The following is an 18,610-nucleotide window of genomic DNA, read 5'->3' as shown; positions in this document are numbered from 1 at the left end:
CACAGGAACTCAGAGATGAGGCCACTGGATCAAGAGCTGAAAGCAACAAAACCCTGGAGTGAAGGACCAGTAGGCACCAACCATGAGCCTTACTATGTGGCAGAGGAACCCCAGATGCCAGCAGCCTTTCTTCAGAGAAGGTATCATCCTGTTGATGACTTACTTGGAACTCATGGCCTTTGAACTGTAAATTTGTAAAAGCCAGTCTATTTCTGGTATATTGCATCCCAGCAGCTTTAGCAAACCGAAATAATATTTTATATCACAATAAAAATTAAAAAGAAATAAAAGGAACTGTTTCCTACCTAATTCTAGCAGGCCAGTTTAACCCTGGTACTAGAAACCAGAAAAATACAGTTCATGAGAAAAAACTTACTCATGATTGATTTTACTGATGAATATAGGTAAATCCTTTTAAAACCTAGCAAATCAAAGAAGATATAAAAATACATCATAGCTCAATAAAAGCTTTTTCAAAAATGAGGGAGAGATCAGACTTCGCCAGATAAAGAAAAGTTGAGTTTATTATGATTAGATCTGCTTTACTAGAAATGCTAAAGGGAGTTCCTCAGACAGAAAGGAAAAGACACTCGAAATTGGTTCAAAATGGCTTAAATAAATAAGACCTCCAGTATAGGCGACCATTTAAGTAATTATAAATGCCAGTATTATTGTAGTGTGTTGTTTGCTAAGTAGCTCCACTTCTTACTTCCTAACAGGTGCCAAAATGCAAATACATAAAAATAATGAAAATACATGAATTTGGACACACATTGTTATATGTGTATGTTGCTGATATTAAGTTGGTACCAAACCAAATATGATTGTTACATAGTTAAGATGCTAGATTTTAACTTCATGGTAACCACAGGAAAATAGATGAAAAATATATCCAGATTGAAAAGACAAGTCACTCAATAAGGTACAACCTCCAAAAATAAAATAAATAGAAAAGTAGGCATTAAAGGAAGAATTGAGGAACAAGAATGGCATAGGACATACAAAGGCTAAAAGCAAAACAGCAGAAGAAAGTTCAGCATTATCAATAGTGACTTTAAAAGTAAATGGATTAAGGGAAGGAAACAATGGGGCGGAGGGCACTGCAGGAGCTGCCGCAGTGCAGCACAGCGCAGCCGCGCCGGGACCTTTTCGGCGGTGCGGGACCGGCTCCTCAAGTCCCGGCTCGGGCTGCTCCCAGGCCTCCGCTGACGGGACGGTCCGGAGGACATGTATTCCTCTGAGAAACCTTGGACTGAACATTTTGGTTTAGTATCTGGTTTGGACAACATATGGAGACATTTTCAGTCATGAATTCAGACCAAGATGTAGCAGTCAAACTTGCCCAGGAACGAGCTGAAATAGTTGCTAAATATGACAGAGGACGAGAAGGTGCAGAGATTGAGCCTTGGGAAGATGCTGATTACCTTGTTTACAAAGTCACAGATAGATTTGGCTTTTTACATGAAGAAGAGCTCCCATATCATAATGCAGTTATGGAACAACAAAAGCACCTTGAAATTGAAAGAACTACAAAATGGCTGAAAATGCTGAAAAGATGGGAAAAATATAAGAACAATGAAAAGTTTCATAGGAGAATTTACAAAGGAATACCTCTCCAACTAAGAGGAGAAGTCTGGGCTTTACTGCTTGAGATCCCTAAAATGAAAGAAGAAATGAGAGACCTTTATAATAAACTAAAACACAGAGCACGGGGTTGTTCACCTGATATCAGACAAATTGACCTTGATGTCAACCACACATTTAGGGACCATATTATGTTTAGAGACAGATATGGAGTTAAACAACAATCCTTATTCCATGTTCTTGCTGTGTATTCTATTTATAATACGGAAGTTGGATACTGTCAGGGGATGAGCCAGATCACAGCTTTAAGAGAAAGAGAGGATCTTGAAAGCAGCAAGAGAAAAACAATCCATTACATACAAGGGAAACCCAATAAGACTATGTGTAGATTTCTCAGCAGAAACCATGGAAGCTAGAAGACAGTGGGATGATATACTTAAATTACTAAAAGAGAAAAACTGCCAACCAAGACTCCTATATCCAGCAAAATTGTCCTTCAAAAATGAGGGAGAGATTAAAACATTCTCAGACAAAAAGTCACTGAGAGAATTTGTGACCAAGAGACCAGCTCTGCAAGAAATACTAAAGGGAGCACTAGAGTCAGATACAAAAATACAGAAGAGAGAGGTATGGAGAAGAGTGTAGAAGGAAGGAAAATCAGATATGATATATATAATACAAAAGGCAAAATGTTAGAGGAAAATATTATCCAAACAGTAATAACACTAAATGTTAATGGACTGAATTCCCCAATCAAAGACATAGATTGGCAGAATGGATTAAAAAACAGGATCCTTCTATATGCTGTCTACAGGAAACACATCTTAGACCCAAAGATAAACATAGGTTGAAAGTGAAAGGTTGGGAAAAGATATTTCATGCAAATAACAACCAGAAAAGAGCAGGAGTGGCTATACTAATATCCAACAAATTAGACTTCAAATGTAAAACAGTTAAAAGAGACAAAGAAGGACTCTATATACTAATAAAAGGAACAATTAAACAAGAAGACATAACAATCGTAAATATTTATGCACCGAACCAGAATGCCCCAAAATACGTGAGGAATACACGGCAAACACTGAAAAGGGAAATAGACTCATATACCATAATAGTTGGAGACTTCAATTCACCACTCTCATCAATGGGCAGAACATCTAGACAGAGGACCAATAAAGAAATAGAGAATCTGAATATTACTATAAATGAGCTAGACTTAACAGACATTTATAGGACATTACATCCCACAACAGCAGGATACACCTTTTTCTCAAGTGCTCATGGATCATTCTCGAAGATAGACCATATGCTGGGTCACAAAGCAAGTCTTAACAAATTTAAAAAGATTGAAATCATACACAACACTTTCTTGGATCATAAAGGAATGAAGTTGGAAATCAATAATAGGCAGAGTGCCAGAAAATTCACAAATACATGGAGGCTCAACAACACACTCTTAAACAACGACTGGGTCAAAGAAGAAACTGCAAGAGAAATTAGCAAATACCTCGAGGCGAATGAAAATGAAAACACAATATATCAAAACTTATGGGATGCAGCAAAGGCAGTGCTAAGAGGGAAATTTATTGCCCTAAATGCCTATATCAGAAAAGAAGAAAAGGCAAAAATGCAGGAATTAACTGTCCACTTGGAAGAACTGGAGAAAGAACAGCAAACTAATCCCAAAGCAAGCAAAAGGAAAGAAATAGCAAAGATTAGAGCAGAAATAAATGAAATTGAAAACATTAAAACAATACAGAAAATCAATAAGACCAGAAGTTGGTTCTATGAGAAAATCAATAAGATTGATGGGCCCTTAGCAAGATTGACAAAAAGAAGAAGAGAGAGGATGCAAATAAATAAGATCAGAAATGGAAGAGGAGACATAACTACTGACTTCACAGAAATAAAGGAGGTAATAACAGGATACTATGAACAACTTTACGCTAATAAATACAACAATTTAGATGAAATGGATGGGTTTCTGGAAAGACCCAAAAACCAACTTTGACTCAAGAAGACATAGATGACCTGAACAAACCAATCACAAGTAAAGAAATTGAATTAGTCATTCAAAAGCTTCCCAAAAGGTAAAGTCCAGGACCAGACAGCTTCACATGTGAATTCTATCAAACATTCCAGAAAGAATTAGTACCAACTCTCCTCAAACTCTTCAAAAAAATCGAAGTGGAGGGAAAACTACCTAATTCATTCTATGAAGCCAACATCACCCTCATACCAAAACCAGGCAAAGATATTACAAAAAAAGAAAACTACAGGCCAATCTCTCTAATGAATATAGATGCAAAAATCCTCAATAAAATTCTAGAAAATCGTATCCAACCACACATTAAAAGAATTATACATCATGACCAAGTAGGATTCATCCCAGGGATGCAAGGATGGTTCAACATAAGAAAATCAATTAATGTAATACACCATATCAACAAATCAAAGCAGAAAAATCACATGATCATCTCAATTGATGCAGAGAAGGCATTTGACAAGATTCTATATCCTTTCCTGTTGAAAACACTTCAAAAGATAGGAATACAAGGGAACTTCCTTAAAATGATAGAGGGAATATATGAAAAACCCACAGCTAATATCATCCTCAATGGGGAAAAATTGAAAACTTTCCCCCTAAGATCAGGAACAAGACAAGGATTCCATTATCACCACTATTATTCAAAATTGTGTTGGAGGTTCTAGCCAGAGCAATTAGACAAGAAAAAGAAATACAAGGCATCAAAATAGGAAAGGAAGAAGTACAACCATCACTGTTTGCAGACGATATGATACTATACGTCGAAAACCCGGAAAAATCCACAACAAAACTACTAGAGCTAATAAATGAGTACAGCAAAGTAGCAGGTTACAAGATCAACATTCAAAAATCTGTAGCATTTCTATACACTAGTAATGAACAAGCTGAGGGGGAAATCAAGAAACGAATCCCATTTACAATTGCAACTAAAAGAATAAAATACCTAGGAATAAATTTAACTAAAGAGACAAAAAACCTATATAAAGAAAACTACAAAAAACTGCTAAAAGAAATCACAGAAGACCTAAATAGATGGAAGGGCATACCGTGTTCATGGATTGGAAGACTAAATATAGTTAAGATGTCAATCCTACCTAAATTGATTTACAGATTCAATGCAATACCAATCAAAATCCCAACAACTTATTTTTCAGAAATAGAAAAACCAATAAGCAAATTTATCTGGAAGGGCAGGGTGCCCCAAATTGCTAAAAGTATCTTGAGGAAAAAATTTTTAAGACTCTTTCTTAAGAACCACTCCTGGTACCAGCTGTATTAGCTAGGGTTCTCTAGAGAAACAGAATCAGCAGGAAATATCCATAGATATAAATTTTAAAGTGTCTCACATAACACTGGGGAGGAATATAGAGTCCAAAATCCATAGGGCAGGCTGTGAAGCTGACAACTCTGAAGAAGGTCTAGATGAATTCCACAGGAGAGGCTCGCCAGCCAAAGCAGGAAGAGAGACTGTTTCTTCTGACTTCTCCTTAAAAGGTTTCAGTGATTAGATTAAACATCATTCATTGCAGAAGACCCTCCCCCTGGCTGATTACAAATACAATCAGCTGTAGTTGCAGCTGATATGATCATGTTTTAATTCTATGAAATGTCCTCATAATAACAGATAGGCCAGCACTTGCCCAACCAGACAAACCAATTGGCCATGTTGACACAAGAACCTGACTGTGACAGTATCATTTTATAGTTATTTTTATTTCAGAAAGGTTAGTAGTAATGTCCCCCTTTTCATTTCTGATTTTTTATTTGTATTCTCTCTTTATTTTTTCTTCATCAATATAGATAATGCTTTGTTAATTTTCTTGATATTTTCAAAGAACCAACTTTTGTTTTTGTTGCACTTTCTATTATGTTTTTGTTTTCTGTTTTATTTATCTTTGCTTTGGTTTTTATTATTCCCTTCCTTCTGCTTACTCTGGATTTAGTTTGCTGTTGCTTTTCTAGTTCTTCCAGTTTTGAGCTTAGTTCTCTGATTTGAAGTCTTCTTTTTTAATGTAAACATTTAGAGTTATAAATTTTCCTCTCAGAACTGCCTTCTCTACATCTCATAAGTTTTGTTATGTTGCATTTCACTTTCATTCTCCTCAAGATATTTCCTAGTTTTTCCTGTGATTTACTCTTTAATTCACTGGTTGTTTAATATTATACTCAGGTTCCACATATTTATGCATTTCCCTTTCTCCCTCTGTTATTAATTTCTAACTTCCTTGCCTTGTGGTTGGAGGATGTACATCATATGATTTCAATGATTTTTAATTTATTGAGACTTATTTTTTGATATAACATATGGCTATCCTGGAGAATGATTCCTGTGTTTTCATTGGGTGATATTGTTTTCATTGGGTGAAGTGTTATATGTATATTTGTTATGTCTAGTTGATTTAGAGTATCACTTATATCTTATATTTCCATACTGATCTTCTGACTAGATGGTATATCCATTATTGAAGAGCAGTGTATTAAAATCTCCTACTATTAATGTAGAATCATCAATTTCTCCCTTCAAATCTTAAAGTATTTGCTTCATATACTTTGGGTCTCTGCTGTCAGGTGCATATATATTTATAATTATATATAAATATAATCATATTTATATCTTCTTATTGAATTGTACCCTTTATCAGTATATCATGACTGTCTTTGTCTGTTGTAATTGTTTTTCACTTAATGTCTATGTTAACTGATATTAGTATAGTCACCCCAGCTTTCTTTTGGGTACTACCTCTGTGCTGGTTTGAAAGGATGTATGTCCCCTAGAAAAGCCATGTTTTAATCAAAATCCCATTTCATAAAGGCAGAATAATTCCTATTCAATACTGTATGTTTGAAACTGTAATCAGACCATTGGCATGGAGATGTGATTTAATCAAGAGTGGTTTTTAAACTGGATTAGGTGACAACATGTCTCCACCCATTTGGATGGGTCTTGATAAGTTTCTGGAGTCCTATAAAAGAGGAAAAATTTTGGAGAATGAAGGAGATTCAGAGAGAGCAGAGAATGTTGCAGCACTACAAAGCAGAGTCCATGAACCAGCAACATTTGGAGATGAAGAAGGAAAATGCCTCCCAGGGAGCTTCATGAAACTGGAAGCCAGGAGAGAAAGCTAGTAGATGACGCCATGTTCACCATGTGCCCTTCCAGCTGAGAGAGAAACGCTGACTGTGTTCACCATGTGCCTTCTCACTTGAAAGAGAAACCCTGATCTTCATCGGCCTTCTTGAAATTTTCCCTGGATGGATGCCTTTGATTGCACATTTCCATAGACTTGTTTTAACTGGGACATTTTCTCAGCCTTAGAACTGTAAACTAGCAACTCATTTAATTCCCTTTTTTTAGAAGGCATTCTGTTTCTGGTATATTGCATTCTGGCAGCTAACAAACTAGAATTCCATGGTATATTTTTTCTATCCTTTCACTTTCAATCTATTTGTATCTTTGAATTTAAGATGACTCTCTTACAGACGGCTTGTAGTTGGGTCATACTTTAAGAAATCTATTCTGCCAATCTCTGCCTTTTAACTGGAGAGTTTAATCCATTTACTTTTTTTTTCAAATTTTTTTTATTAATTAACGGAAAAAAAGAAATTAATCCAACATTTAGAAATCATACCATTCTACATATGCAATCAGTAATTCTTAACATCATCACATAGATGCATGATCATCGTTTCTTAGTACATTTGCATCGGTTTAGAAGAACTAGCAACACAACCAAAAAAGATATAGAATGTTAATATAGAGAAAAATAAAAGTAATAACAGTAAAAAAAAACAAAAACAAAAACAAAACAAAACAAAACAAAAACCTATAGCTCAGATGCAGCTTCATTCAGTGTTTTAACATGATTACTTTACAATTAGGTAAATTGTATCTAATTTTATTCATAAAGGCAGAATAATTCCTATTCAATACTGTATGTTTGAAACTGTAATCAGACCATTGGCATGGAGATGTGATTTAATCAAGAGTGGTTTTTAAACTGGATTAGGTGACAACATGTCTCCACCCATTTGGATGGGTCTTGATAAGTTTCTGGAGTCCTATAAAAGAGGAAACAGTCTCTCTTCCTGCTTTGGCTGGCGAGCCTCTCCTGTGGAATTCATCTAGACCTTCTTCAGAGTTGTCAGCTTCACAGCCTGCCCTATGGATTTTGGACTCTATATTCCTCCCCAGTGTTATGTGAGACACTTTAAAATTTATATCTATGGATATTTCCTGCTGATTCTGTTTCTCTAGAGAACCCTAGCTAATACAGCTGGTACCAGGAGTGGTTCTTAAGAAACAGAGTCTTAAAAATGGGTTTTTACAATTGGTTTTCTACTCTGACTGGACTCAAAGGCATTAAGGATTCTGATTCCCCTAATCAGAATGATACTGCCAATCCGTGGGGTGAGTTGGCAAAAAGATAGTCAAAATATCACCATTGGGTTCTTCTAATGCATAATGCTTTGGACACCTTTACAGAGTTTTGTGGAAATAGGAGTTATAGAGATATTGGCTAGTTGTTGTTAGACACACTGTATACATTAATGAGTGAAAGGGATGGGCTTAAGGCTTCAGATGAGAATTTTAGGTGCTGTCTGAGAGATGTAAATGTTTCTATGAGTGTCCTGAAGGAAAATCTTATTTCCTGTAGCTGTAGACTTTAGATCTCCAAAAATCAGACAAAGAATCTTATTGCTAGAGTAGCAACTTTACGACATAAACTGAAATCTCAGTCTTGCATGGTGTCTGCCATTAAAGTGCAGGCATTGATTTGAAAGGAATGGGACCCTGAATAATGGGATGGCAACATGTGGATTGCTAATGATGTTGGTGGAGACGTTGAAATCCTAGGTCATGCTGAGTCTTCTCTAGATAACTCTGTGTCCTGAGGACATAGCCACCCTACCTCCAGCCTGCCTTGAGGAGTTGGCCATCCAATCTCCACCTGAAGGTATTAATCTCTAGAGTGATTAATCTTGTTTCACCAGATGAAACTGCAAATAAATGCCCTGAAGCAAATGGCTTGGAAGATACTTCTAATACCTTTCATGGTCCACCCACACCACCCCTCATTTCTTCCAAACCTAGAATTAAACTAAAGTCCCAACAGACCCCTAAAGGTGAGGTACAAAGTATCACCCATGAGGAGGTACATTATACTGCAAAAGCATTGTGTGAGTTTTTCAATTTATATAGACAGAAATCAGGGAAATATGTGTGGCTATGGATTTTAAGAGTGTGGGATAATGATGGGAGAAATATAAAGCTGGATCAAGCTGAATTCATTGATATGGGCACATTAAGCAGAGATTCTGCATTCAATGTTATAGCTCAAGGGGTTAGAAAAGGCATTAAGAGCTTGTGTGGATGGTTGGTTGAAATATGGATCAAAAGGTGGCTGACATTACCTGAGGTTGAAATGCCAGAACTGCCCTGGTATAATGTAGATGAGGGAATCCAGAGGCTTAGAGAGATTGGAATGGTAGAGGGGATTTATCATGGAAAGCCTGCTTTTACATCCCAGGAATGTCTGGAGGATACACCTTTTACCAGAACAGTGAGAAGTAAATTTGTGAGACAGTGCCATCATCCCTGAAGAGCTCTGTAGTTGCAATTCTCTGTAGGTCAGATACTGCTGTGGAAACAGCTGTCACTGAGCTGGAATCCTTAAACACGATGGGGATGGCCGAATCCTGAGATGGCAGAAACCAGGTGGCAGCACTTACTCACCAAAGCCAAGGTGGACATGGCTATCATAATAGACAGCAAACTCAAAGCAGGAGTCAAAATAATCTGACTTGCAGAGACTTGTGATGTTGGCTAGTAGATCATGGGGTGCCTAGAAGTACAATAGATAGGCAGTCTACTAAATTCTCATTTGAACTGTATAAACAAAAGAGTTCTAGGTCAAGTGAACAGAAATCTAATTTGAATGACAAAAACACAGTCATGGCCCCTTAATTAATTTCCAGAATTGAGATAGTTTACAGACCCAGAGCCCCTTGAATGGGGGGGGGGTGCGGGTCCAGGTCCCTTTGCGGGAGGACCCTGTTGCACTGCCACAAATTTATACTGTTACTCTTCCTCCAAGCCTTCCCCAAGGAGACCAACAGCCTTTTACCAGGGTAACTGTGCATTGGGGAAAAAGAAATGAGCAAATATTTCAGGGATTATAAGACACTGGTTCAGAAGTGATATTAATTCCAGGGAACCTAAAACATCACTCTGGTCCACCAGCCAGAGTAGGGGCTTATGGAGGACAGGTTATTGATGGAGTTTTAGCTCAGATCCTTCACACAGTGGGTCCAGTGGGCCCTTGGACCTATTCTGTAGTTATTTCCCCAGTTCCAGATTGCATAATTGGGATAGACATTCTGAGCAACTGGCAGAATCCCCACATAGGCTCTTTAGCTCATGGGGTGAGGGCTATTAAGGTAGGAAAGGCTAAGTGGAAGCCACTAGAACTGTCCTTACCTAGCAAAATAGTAAATCAGAAGCAATACCAGATTCCTGGAGGAATTGCAGAGATTGCTGCCACTCTTAAGGACTTGAAGGATGCAGGGGTGGTGATCCCTCAACATCTCCATTCTACCCTCCTATTTGGCCTGTGCAGGAAACAGATGGGTCTTGTAGGATGACAGTGGATCATTGTAAGCTCAACCAGGTGGTAACTCCAATTGCAGCTGCTGTTCTGGATGTGGTATCATTGCTTGAGCAAATCAATACATCCCCTGGTACCTAGTATGCAGCTATTGATCTGGCCAATGCTTTTTTCTCAATAGCCATTAGTAAGGACTACCAGAAACAGTTTTAATTCAGCTGGCAATGTCAGTAATATACTTTCACTATCCTACCTCAGGGGTATATCAATTCTCTAGCCCTATGTCATAATCTTGTCCGCAGGAAACTTGATCATTCTTCCTTCCCACAAGACATCACACTGGTCCATTATATTGATGATATTATTTTGATTGGACCTAGTGAGCAAGAAGTAACAACTACTCAAGGCTTATTGTTAAGTCATTTGTGTGTCAGAGGATGGAAGATAAATTCAATAAAAATACAGGGGCCTTCCACCTCAGTGAAATTTCTAGGTGTCCAGTGGCATGGGGCATGTTGAGATATCCCTTCTAAGATGAAGGAAAAGTTGTGACATCTAGCCCTTCCTGTAACCAAAAAAGAGGCACAATGCCTAGTTGGTTTCTTTGGATTTTAGTAACAACATATTCCTCATTTAGGCATGCTACTCCGGCCCATTTATCAAGTGACCAGAAAAGCTGCTAATTTTGTGTGGGGACTTGAACAAGAGGAGGCTCTGTGACAGGTCCAGACTGCTGTACAAGCTGCCCTGCCACTTGGATCATATGATCCAGCAGATCCAATGGTTCTGAAAGTTTCAGTGGCAAATAGAGATGTTGTCTGGAGAATTGGCAGGCCCCTAGGAGAATTGCCCCTGGGAGAATTGCAATGTGGACCCTTAAGATTTTGGAGAAAACCTTACCATCTGCTGCAGATAACAATTCCCCTTTTGAGAAACAGGTTTTTGTCTGCTACTGGGCCTTAGTAGAGGCTGAACCTTTAAGCATGGGCCGCCAAGTTACCATGGGACCTGAGTTGCCTATCATGAGCTGGATGTTGTTTGACCCACCAAGCCATAAATTTGGGCACACACACAGCAGCACTCCATCATAAAATGGAAATGGTATAGATGATATAGGGCCAAAGCAGGTCTTGAAGGCACAAGTAAGTTATGAGGAAGTGATGCAAAAGTCCCTGGTCTCCACACCTGCCGCATTACCTTCTTTTTCCCAAACCAGAGCTATGGCCTGTTGGGGAGTTCCTTATAGTGAATTGACTGAGGAAGAGAAAACTTGGGCCTGGTTTACAGATGGTTCAACATGATATGCAGGTACCACCTGAAAGTGGACAGCTGCAGCACTACAACCCCTTTCTGGGGTGTCCTTGAAGGACAGTAGTGAGAGGAAATCCCCCCAGTGGGCAGAACTTCGAGCAGTGCACCTGGTTGTTCATTTTGCTTGAAAGGAGAACTGGTCAGAGGTGCATTTGTATACTGCCTCATGGGCTGTTTCTAGTGGTTTGGCTGGATGGTCAGGGACTTGGAAAGACCATAGTTGAAAAATTGGTGACAAGGAGGTCTGGGGAAGAGGTATGTGGATAGACCTTTCTGAGTGGGCTAAAAACATTAAGGTATTTGTGTCCCATATGAATGTGCACCAGAGGGTGAGTTCAGCAGAGGAAGGTTTTAATAATCAAGTGGATAAGATACCCATTTTGTGGATACCAATCAGACTCTTTTCCCAGCAACTCCTGTCACTACCCAATGGGCTCATGAACAAAGTGGTCATGGCGGTCGGAATGGAAGTTATGCATGGGTTGAGCAACATGGACTTCCACTCATCAAGGCTGATTATATTGGACCACTCCCCTCATGGAAGGGACAGCAATTTGTTCTAACTGGAACAGACACTTACTGTGGATATGAGTCTGCTTTCCCTGCATGCAAGGCTTCTGCCAAAACTACCATCTGTGAACTTACAGAATGGTTTATTCATTTTCATGGTATTCCACACAGCATTGCTTCTGATCAAGGACCACACTTCACAGCAAATGAAGTGTGGGAATGGACACATGCTCATGGAATTCTCTGGTCTTATCATGTTCTCCATCATCCAGAAGCAGCTGGATTGATAGAACGGTGGAATGGCCTTTTGAAAACTCAATTATGCTGCCAGCTAGGTGGCAATTCCTTGCAGGGCTGGGGTAATGTTCTCCAGAAAGCTGTGTATGTTTGAGTCAGCACCCTCTGTATGGTGCTGTGTCTCCCATAGCCAGCATCCATGGGTCCAGGAATCAAGGGGTGAAAATGGGAGTGGCACCACTCACTATTACCCCTAGCAATCCACTAGGAAAATCCTTGCTTCCTGTCCCTGTAACCTAGAGCTCTGTTGGTTTTAGTTCCAGAAGGGGGAGTGCTTCCACCAGGAGAAACATTAATGATTCAATTGAACTGGAATCTGAGGCTGCCACCTGGTCACTTTTGGCTACTCATGCCCCTGGATCAACAAGCAAAGACAGGGATTACTTTACTGGCTGGGATGATTGACCCTGACTATCAAGGGAAAATAGGATTGCAGCTACACAATGGAGGTAAAGAAGAGTTTTCCTGGAATATAGGGGATCCCCCTAGGGTGTCTTTTAGTACTACCATGCCCTGTGATTAAAATCAATGGAAAACTGCAACAACCTAATCCAGAAAGGACTACCAATGGCTCTGAAACTTCACAAATGAAAATTTTGGTCACCCTACCAGGTGAAGAACCATGGCCAGTTGAAGTGCTTGCAGAGGGTAAAGGGAACATAGAATGAGTAGTGGGAAAAGGTAGTGATCAATATGAGCTACAACCATGTGATCAGTTACAGAAATGAGGACTGTAATGCAGTTTTGTTCATCTTATATTATTAATTCATAAGATATCAAGTTTAAGAATGAATATTACCCAAGGACTTGCACCCTATTCTGGGGAGATTTAATGTGTTTCCAGTTGTATGTGGAACAGTTGAGCATTGTTAGGTAAGGAAAAAAATGTGTCTTTTATTGTTTTCTATTTAGAGACTAAATATGGTTTAAGGTGATGTATATAACTGCCAAATTGACAAGGGGTGGACTGTTACGGTCAAGTTCATGTGTCAATTTGGCCAGGTGGTTTGTCTGGTTGAGCAATGCTGGCCTGCCTCTTTTTATGAAAATGTTTCATAGAATCAAATCATGATCATGTTAGCTGCATCCACAGCTGTTTGTATTTGTAATCAGCCAAGGGGAGTGTCTTCTGCAATGAGTGATGTTTAATCTAATCACTGGAGGGCTTTTAAGGAGGATTCAGAAGAAACAGTCTCTCTTCCTGCTTCATGCGAGCCTCTTCTGTGGAGTTCATCCAGACCCTTCATCGGAGTCATCAGCTTCATAGCGTGCCATCTGAATTTTGGACTCTATGTTCCATGGTTATGTAAGACACTTTTATAAATTTTATAGCTATGGATATTTTTTGCTGATTCTGTTTCTCTAGAGAACCCTAGCTAATACAGATACTATGACAATCTATACACCAATAAATTAGATAACCCAGAGGAAACAGGCAAATTCTTGGAAGCACAGAAACTACCAACATTAGTTGAAGAAGAAATAGACGATCTCAACAAACCAGTAACCAATAAGGAATTGGTAATCAAAAAAACTCCAAAGAAAGAAAAATCCCAGGACCAGATGGATTCATAGGGAAATTATACCAAATATTCCAAGACTTACCACCAATTCTTCTTAAATGTTTCCAGTAAATTGAAGAGCTGGAAACACTCTCTAATTTATCCTGAGTCCAACGTAACCCTCATACAAAAGCAAGATAAAGATACCACAAGAAGAGAAAATAACAGGCCAATATCTTATATGAATATAGATGCAAAAATGCTCAACAAAAGACTAGCAAACCAAATCCAACAGCATACTAAACAACATTTACAACATGACTAAGTGTGATTTATCTCTGGTATGTAAGGGTTGTTCAACAGAAGAAAATCAATTGATGTAATTCACCATATTAACAGAGTAAAGGAAAAAAGCAACATGACCATCTCAATTGATGCAGGAAAAGCATTCGAAAAAATCCAACACCACTTCTTGATAAAAACACTTGCTCAACAGGATAAAGGGCACATATGAAAAGCCCACAGCTAATATCATACTCAATGGTGAAAGACTGAAAGCTTTCCTTGTAAGATCAGGAACAAAGCAAGGATGCCCACAATCACCACTGTTAATCAGGTTTGTACTGGAAGTTCTTGCCAGAGCAATTACATAAGAAAAATAAATAAAAGTCATTCAAATTGGAAAGGAGGAACTAAAACTTTCCTTATTTGCAGATGAGATGATCCTCTGTGCAGAAAGTCCTAAAAAAATCCACAACAAAGTTCCTAGAACTAATAAATCAATTCAGCAAAGTGGTGGGGCATAAGAACAACACTCCAAAATCAATAGTGTTTACATACACCAACAATGAACAATATAAAGAAGAAATAAATAAATACTTCATTTTACAGTAGCAACTTGAAGAATCAAATATCTAGGAATAAATCTAACCAAAGATTTAAGCGCTTTTACACACAAAAAAACCTTCAAAACATTGCTAAAAGAAATCAAAGATCTAAATAAACGGAAGGATATTCTATGTTCATGGATGTCAATCATAACCAAAGAAATATATAGATTCAACACAGTCCCAGTCAAAATTCCAGCAGCCTTCTTTGCAGAAATGGAAAAGCCAATAACCAAATTTATATGGAAGCATAAGTGGTGCTGAATAGCTAAAGCCAACTTGAAAAGGAAGAATGAAATTGGAGGACTTGCATGTCCCAATCTTAAAAACCAAAGTAATCAAAATAGCAGGGTGCTAGCACAAGTACAGATAGTTCAATGGAATAAAATTGAGAGCTTAGAAATCCACCTTCTCATTCATGATCATGTTTCAGTCTGCTAAAGCTGCTGGAAAGCAATATATAAGAAAAGGACTGGCTTTTTTTTTTTTTTTGCATGCATAGGCACTGGAAACGAGGACTGACTTTTATAATAGAAATTTATAAGTGTACAAGTTACAATTCTAAGGCCATTGAAATGTCTCAATTTTAAGGCATCAACAGGATGATAACTTCTCTGAAGAAAGGCCACAAGTATTGGGGGTTCCTCTGTCATAGAACAAGATACATGGCTGATGTCTGCTGGTCCTTTGCCTCTGGGTTTCATTGCTTTCAGCTTCTGGTTCCAGGGGCTTCCTCTCTGAGTTTCTCTGGGTTCTTTTTTAGCATCTCTGGGGATTTTTTCCTATTTGTTTTCTCTGGATGTTTCTTTTTGAGCTCTCTGAGTCTTTTATACTCAGAAAGGACTCCAGTAAAGGATTAAGACCCACCTTTAACTTGGTGGGTCACATCTCAATGGAAATAACCTAATCAAAAGATCCACACACAATAGGTCTGCACCCACAGGAATGGGTTAAAAGAACATGGCCTTTTCTGGGGTACATAACAACTTCAGCCTAGCACAGATCAACTGGTGTTTGACAGAGGAGGGAAGACCACTCAGTTGGAAAACAGTAATCTCTTTAACAGATGGTGCTAGGAAAACTGACTCAGTTTCTTTTAAAGGAGGCCCCCTTTCTCACACCTCAAACAAAAATAAACTCAAAATTGCCAATGACATAAATATAAGAGCCAGAACTGTCAAATTACTAGAAGAAATCTTATGGAACCATCTTCAGGACCTTGTGTTAGGAAATGGTTTCTTAAATTTTGCACTACAGCTCAAACAACTAAGGAAAAAGTAGATAAATGGGACCTCATGAAAGTTAAAAACTTTTGTGCATGAAAGGACTTCATCATGAAATTAAAATGACAAATTTTTCAATGGGAAAAATATTTGGAAACAACATATCTGATAACGATTTAATATTCAAAACATATAAAGAAATTCTTCAACTTAACAACAAAAAGACAAACCACCTGATTTTTTAAAAATATGTTTTTATTGACAGATCTTCACATACATACAGTCCATGCATGGTGTACAATCAACGGCTCACGATATCATCTCATAGTTGTGTATTCATCACCATGATCATTTTGAGAACATTTGCATCACTCCAGAAAAAGAAACAAAAAGAAAAAGCTCATACATATCATAACCCTTACTTCTCCCTCTCATTGACCATTAGTATTTCCATCTACCCACTTTATTTTATCCCTTATCTCCTATCATCTATTTATTTTTATCCATTTCTTTTTTACTCATCTGTCCATACCCTAAATCAAAGGGGAATCAGATAGAAGGTTTTCACAATCACACTGTCACACTGAAAGTTTTATCTTTATGAGATCATCTTCAAAAATCAAGGCTACTGGAACACAACTCAACAGTTTCAGGTACTCCCCCCAGTCACTCCTACACCCTAAACTGAAAAGGGGTATTTATATAAGGCATAAGGGTAACCTTCTAGGTAACCTCTAGACTCTGCTTGAAATCTCTCAGCCACTGAAACTTAATTTTGTCAAATTTCTCTCTTTCCTCTTTGGTCGAGAAGCCTTTCTGAATCCCAGGATGCCAGGTCCTACTCATCCCAGGAGTTCTCTCCCACATTTTCAGGGAGATTTACACCCCCCTGGGAGTCATGTCCTATGTAGAGGGGAGGACAGTGAGTTCACCTATGGAGTTAGCTTAGAGAGAGGGGCCACATCAGAGCAACAAAAGAGGTTCTCTAGGGGTGACCCTTAGGCCTAATTTTAAGTAGGCTTAGCTTATCCTTTGCAGTAATGTTTCATAGGGGTTGTATTAGTTAGGGTTCTCTAGAGAAACAGAATCAACAGGGAACACTTGCAAATATAAAATTTATAAAAGTGTCTCACATGACCATAGGAACGCAGAGTCCAAAATCCACAGGGCAGGCTGTGAAGCCGATGACTCTGATGGATGGCCTGGATGAACTCCACAGGAGAGGCTTACCAGCCAAAGCAGGAATGGAACCTGTCTCCTCTGAGTCCTCCTTAAAAGGTTCCCCATGATTAGATTTAGCATCACTAATTGCAGAAGACACTCCCCTTTGGCTGATTACAAATAGAATCGACTGTGGATATAGCTGACGTGATCATGACCTAATCCTATGAAATGTCCTCATTGCAACAGCGCTTGCCCAATCAGATAAACAGGTACCACAACTTGGCCAAGTTGACACCTGTCCCTAACCATGACAGGAGCAAACCCCAAGATTTAGGGCTCAGTCTATTTATTTGGTTGTCCCCACTACTTGCAAGAATATGAGAAATCCTCCAAAATGGGGAAGTTGACTATTTCATCCTTTCTCCTCAGTCCTCCAAGGGAACTTTGCAACTATGTTTTTATTCACTGTCCAAATTATTCTGGGATATATCAGGGCATCACATTAATCTATACTGTTAGGCACAGGGTCGCTAAAGTATTCTACATGAGACAGTTAAAGCTTAATAGCTTATTGGTAGAAAGGGAAAGACAGAGAGCCAAAGCAGAGCAGGCAGGTGAGAGCCAGCAAAACCTGCCAGCAAAAGGAAAGGAAAAATGGCTCCAACTTTTTTTCTGACAGCTTGTGGTTTTAAAGGAAAAACTGTGCCAAGTATCACCGGGAGACAGGCTGGTACAGATATGACTTCTTACTCATGGTTATCTGGTCTGGCCTCTGGCAGGTGAGGTGTTGGCACGTTTGTGCTCACTATCTTGCTGTCACATCAGGTCCTGTCAGAAGAGCTTCTGAGGGAGAGAAACTGAAGATGCCCCCATGCCACAGAATCCATTTTGTATGTGGTTTTATTTTCTGATACCTGACATGTACAAACCAAATAAGATCTCATGCCCTATTCAAGATTTTAAACAGTTTTATTCTCACATCATACAATCCAACCTAAGTATATAGACATGTCTTCATCACCATAATCTATATGAAGACATTTCCTTTTCTTCCACAGAGAATCCATGCCCTCCCCTATGCACTCTGCCTGTTGACATTTAGTTTTGGCATAATGCCTTTGTAACATTAAGTGGAAGCATTTTACAATGTTACTGTCAACTATATAGCTTGCATTGTTTGTACTTTTTCCTATATACCATCCATTTTCAACACCTTGAAATGTTTACATTCATTAGTTCTCCCTCATGCAAAGACATTTTTTAATTTGTCCATTTAATCACCATCATTGCCCACTCTAAGCATTCTGAATTTATACTATCTCAGTCTTTACCTTCTGTCTTTCCTTCTGGTTTCATATGTGCCCCAGCCCTTATTCCTCAATTATACTCACATTCAGATTGATTCAGTGTAGTTACATTATTGTGCTCCAACCAGGTAATATTGTGTTATCCATTTCTGGATTTTGCAATCAGTTCTGTT

At 38.5% G+C, this 18,610-nt stretch overlaps 1 pseudogene; it reads left to right on the top strand.

Moving 5' to 3' along the window:
* Positions 1-1,134: 1,134 nt before the first annotated feature.
* LOC143651017 (USP6 N-terminal-like protein pseudogene) lies at positions 1,135-13,929 on the top strand (annotated as a pseudogene).
* The last annotated feature ends 4,681 nt before the right edge of the window (positions 13,930-18,610 follow it).

Source organism: Tamandua tetradactyla, chromosome 11, assembly GCF_023851605.1.
Source record: "Tamandua tetradactyla isolate mTamTet1 chromosome 11, mTamTet1.pri, whole genome shotgun sequence".
Lineage (NCBI taxonomy): Eukaryota > Metazoa > Chordata > Mammalia > Pilosa > Myrmecophagidae > Tamandua > Tamandua tetradactyla.
This window is presented reverse-complemented; position numbering and strand designations above follow the sequence as displayed.